We start from the raw sequence: 6126 nt of genomic DNA, 5'->3' as shown, positions 1-6126 counted from the left end.
AGGTCACAATATGGCAACCTTGATTATCTAGACTTAGCTTTCCTCCTATATGTTATCTCCTCAGCTTTTGCTATTAAACTTGAGAGCAGGGATGTGTCTTGTTCACCATATTTTCACCAGTGTCTATCACAGATCACAGTGACTGGCTCCTAGGAAGCACTACATACATTTTTATTGAAAGAATGAATAACTCTAAAACTCGTCTTACTAACAAAAGAACCAAAGTTATTTTTTTTTTGGTGCTGTCATAGCATTTTGTCATAAGATCTTGTATAATTATTTATATTTACTCAACTATGTTCCCACAGAATTGAGAACAGCAACTGTGTCTTGTACACCTTTGTATCGCAGCCTAGCACAGGGCCTGGCATATAATAGATGTTTAGTAAAAGCTTGTGGAATAAATCAAGTAGGTGACTAGTGTTAATTCACTTACTCCAATAATTTGTAATAAATCATCCCAAAATGTAGTGGCTTAAAAACATAATCACTTATTTTCTCCCATGGTTTCTGTTTTGCCCTGGAATTTAGGAAGGGCTAGGCTCATTGTTGGAGGGGGGAGTGCTTTTCCAGCGCTTGTAGTCAGATGTCAGCTGGAGCTGTAGGAAGCTGAAAGCATGGCTGGGGCCAGAGGATCCACTTCCAAATTGCCTCACTCACTTGTCTGGCAAGTTTGTGCTGCCTGTTTGGCTGGAGCCTCTGTTCTTCTCTTTGTTGGCCTCTCCCTAGGTTCCCTTGAGTGTCTGCAAGTCATGGCAACTGATTTCCCTCAGAACAAGCAATTGTGGAGATTAAAGTGAAAGCTGCAATGCCTTTCATGACCTAGCCTCAGACGTCACATGGTAGCACGTTTGGCCACACACGGCCAGACCTCCTTCAGTGTGGGAGGAGACTTTTCAAGGCCACAAAAATGAGGAAGTGGACTATGAGGAGTTGGACTATCTTGGAAACCGGGTAGAATAGACAAAAATTTCAAGTGAGACAAATCCTCTGTCTAAGCACTCTTCTAAAGATATTTGTAAGCTATGAAGCCTGGAAGAAACAGTTATTGCCAAATAGGATAGTGCCTGTCTTTGAAGAGACGGCCATCTGGATGGATTGTACCTCCTCTTGCCATACACGCCATGCCTCAGTTTTTTCCTGATGGAGTTGCTGACATCTATGAAGAGTTATTCTTTAACCCCCCCCACCCACCCTCCCCGCCCCAAACAGCTTGCCTATCTCAGAGAAGGCAAGACCAGAGTCTGGGGTTGGTTAGGGCTTAAGCAGCCTACGCTCGTCTTTGGGCAGGAGCATGACTTGGCTTCTCTGGTACACTGAGGCTGTCATCAAGCCCTGGAATAAAATGCCAAATGCTTGCCTTTGGGTCTCTCAGCATCCCAGGACTCAGTGACAGCACATCTGCTGGTTCTCCGGTGTCCTCTTAGGGACACCTGTGCCCTGAGTAGTCTGGAGGAGATCCATTCCTACAACCTGCTCCTGGGAGTCTTTTCACAAGATTAAAAGTAACTGTAGAAGAGAGGGACTGGAACTCTGAGGAAGCCTGGAGGAACCCACAGGAGTCACATACTCCTTGGGTATAGATTTAATAACAAGCATGCTTCCAAGCTGGCTGAAAGTCCATAATGCGTTTACCTAGCCATTTCGTATTCAGTTACTGTCATACTTTGAAGCAATCAGATAAATTTAAAGGGCCAAGAACACAAATTATATAAAGTAATAGCAAATATTTAACAGTAATTGGAAAAAGGGGATTTGGGGATAAATACTTATTTATATTCATGGAAAAGAAGCAGTAAGTTTGGAGGTAATAGGTAAGACTTTTTCTTACTTTTCTTTTTTGATTGAGGTGAAAATTCCTGCATTACACAGTGTTTATATTAATTTTCTTTTGAAATTTGAAAGTCTTGTTTTACTTAAATGTTGTTAGAGAAGATATTTTCAGTTTCTCTTTTTAGTATAGCATTTTAAATTGAATACAAACTCCAAAATATGGGTCTAAATGCTGCTGTATTATCCAAATAAAGACTCCAAACAAATGTTATTATTGAACAAAGATTATTATTTTTCCAATTTAAACATGGCTCTATTTTTAGTCTACAGGCTGAATTTATTTGCTTGGTTATGCAAATGATGGTTTATCACCAAATTCTTATATTAATTTCAACTTATCTCCACTGATATCTTATTATATGCTAATTCAGTACTCAAAAATTCTATGAATTTTCCTTTTCTTTATTAATAAGTTTAGTGTGATTAGTACAAAGGAATCTAAGCTATGAAAATACTCGGTATTGGAAATTAATCTAGAGCTGGTCTTTGAACTGTGAATTATTTCTTGGGAATAAATTAGTCCTTTAAAAATGTTAAGCTTCTCTTTTAGCAAACCACCATATTGCATGGATTGTACAATGTACAGTTTTCATATTTAAATAACTCTGAGGGCGCCTGGGTGGCTCAGTGGGTTAAAGCCTCTGCTTTTGGCTCAAGTCATGATCCCAGGGTCCTGGGTTCGAGTCCCACATTGGTCTCTCTGCTCAGCAGGGAGCCTGCTTCCTCCTCTCTTTCTCTCTTTGTCTGCCTCTCTGCCTACTTGTGATCTCTGTCTGTAAAAAAAAAAAAAAAAAAAATCTTAAATAACTCTGAGATAGGATGTACGCTGTTGCTTCAGGGTATTGGCTAATACTCCAGTGGTCTGGAAAAGGCTACAGAGGACAGCTACCTAACATATGTAGCCAAGATGGCTCCAATTTCTCAAGTCTGTTGAGAATGTCAGTTTTTTTACTCCCTACATGTTTACTTTACTATAAAATAATAAAAACAATGAGCACCTCTATAAAAAATAATGGAAATAGAGTTGCTTTTAATAAAAGATGGTAATTTTTTTAATAGCACTAATTTTTTTCCTCCATAGGTCTTACATTCCTAGGAATTACTGAGAAGTTAATTCCTGAGGTTGGATAACATGGCCTTTGATCTACTCTTTCTTTTTATTTGGAAGGCCTACAAAGGAACATACATAGCAATAAACCTTTATTCTTAATATCCTTAAAATACAATTCAGTATAAAGAACACTTTAAGATATATCACATGTGTCTTGGGTTCTATTTTTTTTTTAAAGTTTCATTCCAAAAACCCCAGCTATTCCTTACAATGGCCTCACCCTTCAAGGACATGGCTGAAACCATGACAAGTTTCAAGACAGTTATACTCCAGTGTAACTGTCTTCAGTCTTATTCTGGCTATGGTATCTGTATAGCTTAGAGTAGTTTCTGCATACAGGGAGTTAGTTATACTTTATAATAGGCATTGTCATAGTAGTTTCTCTTTGTACCATGTATATATATTATTAAATATTACTATTTCTATTAAATTCAATGCTCTTTGTAGATATATTAGATAAATAGTTATTAGAGCTAACAGATATCAATAAGTTAATATCTGCTTGCTAAATGTTGAAATTTTTTTAAAGATTTTATTTATTTGAGAGAATGAGTGAGCAAGAGAGAACACAAGCTGGGGGAGAAAAAAGAGATGCAGGCTCCCCAGTGAGCAGGGAGCCTGATGACGGACTTGATCCCAGGACCATGGGATCATGACCTGAGCTGAAGGCAGACACTTAATTAACTGAGCCACCCAGGTGCCCTAAGTGTTGAATTTTTTACATAAAGCAAAGACATGTTTCAGTGTAGAAGTCTTAAATACTCTCAAGAGTTAGGATGTTGAAAAATTTAGGTTTTTGGGTAGGGTAATTCCTGTGTATAGAACCAAGAGATGACAGATCTCCAGAATTTTTATAAATACATAGATCGGATACAACGTGATCAATTATTGCTATAAACTTTCAAAATTATTACTTACGGTTTTATAATACCTCACATAAAATTATGTTCTTTAGAAAAAAAATTGCACAGCTTGGCACAAAATCTATAGCCCTATAAAAACTTGATATATTGACCAAAAGGTAGCAGGAAGGTAAGGATTTAATTATAGCAGTTATATATACAAACACATGTAGGCTTATGCAGACACTTTCCACTGCACCATTATCTACTGCTGTGTAACAAACCCCTGCAAAATTTAATGACTTAAAACTTAAAAATCAGTCATTTTATTATATGTCAGTATTTTGAAGGTCAGGAATTTGAGCAGAGTTCTGCTGAGTGGTTCCTTTGTTCTGCATGGCATCAGTGGAGGTCACTGAGAGGAATTCAGTCGGTGGATGGTCTCGTCTGGAGGAGCCAATGAAAGTCAACAGGATTGAGCAGGGGATGCTGGAAGGCAGGGCTCAGCTAGGACTGGTGACCTAAAGACATACACAGTGGCCTTTCCAGCATGACAGTCTCATTAGAGTTAAAATTCTTTTGGGGCAGCTCAGGGCTACCAGAGAGTATGTTCCAAGACAACTCAGTAGACGATGCAAGTTTCATTGTAGCTTAACCTTGAAAATTCAAGATATTCTATTTTTTGAAAATCCTCTCTATCTTAGTTTCCAAAGCAAGTCACTGAGGTCAGCTCCAATTTAAGGGCTAAGGAATTAGAGTCTCTTGATGGGAGGAAAGCAAAGAATATAAGCCAGCTCCAATCTACATACAACTAGACCAACTGATGGAGCACCTGGGCATAGCAACTATCCTTAGACTCCCTCTGTCTGGAATGCTTATGGCTGGACGGACAGCATTTACTTCTGCAATGTGCTCTGGTTCTCTGCCAACCAAAGATGAATCCAAATCCCCAGATATGAGCAGTTGGATTCATGTGTTCTACTGCTGCTCCATTTTTTCTTCACTGAGCCATTATAATCAAAAAAGTCTTTCTGTGCATCTGATGTCTATTATTTATTAGTTTTAGAGCTTTTCGCAGTCATGGACCACAGAAGGTCAGAGCTGCGAAGGACCCCGATATAAAATTTGGTTGTATTTTATAGATGAAATTTAGGACTAAAGTACCTATGCGACCTGTCCAAGGTGAGAATCTGATTAGGGACAGAGCCGTAGCTGGGATATCTTATAGCATGCTTGAAGAGAGGCAATCTTGATTTCTCTGTAGGTTGGGCACCCTGTGCACCTGATTCTTCCACTAGAAATAGACTACTGGCCTTGACTCAGTCTCCTATTTTATCATGCAGTACTTTAGAAGAAAGTACATAGTTTCAAGTATACCAATTTATAAGATATTATCTTATTTATCTAACCTATTTTCTCAGTTCCCATTCAACAAATGTTACTGACTCCCTACCAAGTTCTGGCATACATACAGACATGACTGCTTTCAAGAGGCTTTCCTTCCTGGTAAAAGGTCGTAACACAAAGTTTACAATGGCCATTTTGCTCTGGGCTCCTTATTTGATCATGCTATTTTTATCTTTATTTCTGTAACACGTTTTCTCTCCTTTCATTTCTGGAACAGACCAAGAGGGCTACAGTTCTGAGGGTTTCTTCTACTCAGGGCATGGATGTGGAGTGGGTGATAGTTAAGACATTCCACAGATCAATGGGGAAGTCTAGCTGTTATTGGTCCTTTTGTTTCAAGAGGTATTTGGTCATCAGATGAGCTGACAGAGCTTTGACTCCTCTCGTCCATGGGGACTCTGGGTGGCTGGCCTAAATACATAGTCCTGGTAGCTTGGATTTTCTGTTCTTGTGGTGCCCGGTCACCATTAGCTTTTGTCGTCTTCTGCTGTGGCTCATTCATCTTTCTCGCGGACCAGCCGGAGAGGAGGAGGAGGGGGTGTGGGGTGTGGACGGGACTCCCCGCGGACTGTGACAGCGCCTTCGACAGCACGTCCACCCCAGCCCCCGGCTCCCAGGGCTGGGCGGGACCACTCTTCCCGCTCCGCCGGGAGGGGCCCCAGGCCCGCGGTCCTGCCCGGAGTAGGGGTGGAGAGGGGCGGGTGAGCAGCCGACCCCGAACCTCCCCAGGAGACGTCAAAGGCCGGGCGGAGGCAGGCCTTCCGGGGTGGAAAGCGGGCAGCGAGGTGTGGCCCCGGAGCCGGGGCCGGCGGCGCTGAGGCCGCGGGCGCGGGCAGCGGCGGCAGGTCGCTCCCCGGGGCTCCCGGCCGGCGCCGGCTCCGGCGGGTGGGGAGGAGAAGGAACCAGATGGGCGGGTTCAAGCGTTGGCGGCGG

The sequence above is a fragment of the Mustela putorius genome, unplaced genomic scaffold, assembly GCF_011764305.1.
Source record: "Mustela putorius furo isolate JIRA1106 unplaced genomic scaffold, ASM1176430v1.1 tig00003927_pilon_pilon_pilon, whole genome shotgun sequence".
NCBI classification, from domain to species: domain Eukaryota; kingdom Metazoa; phylum Chordata; class Mammalia; order Carnivora; family Mustelidae; genus Mustela; species Mustela putorius.
The sequence above is the reverse complement of the archived record's forward strand: the minus strand, read 5'-3'. Positions refer to the sequence as shown.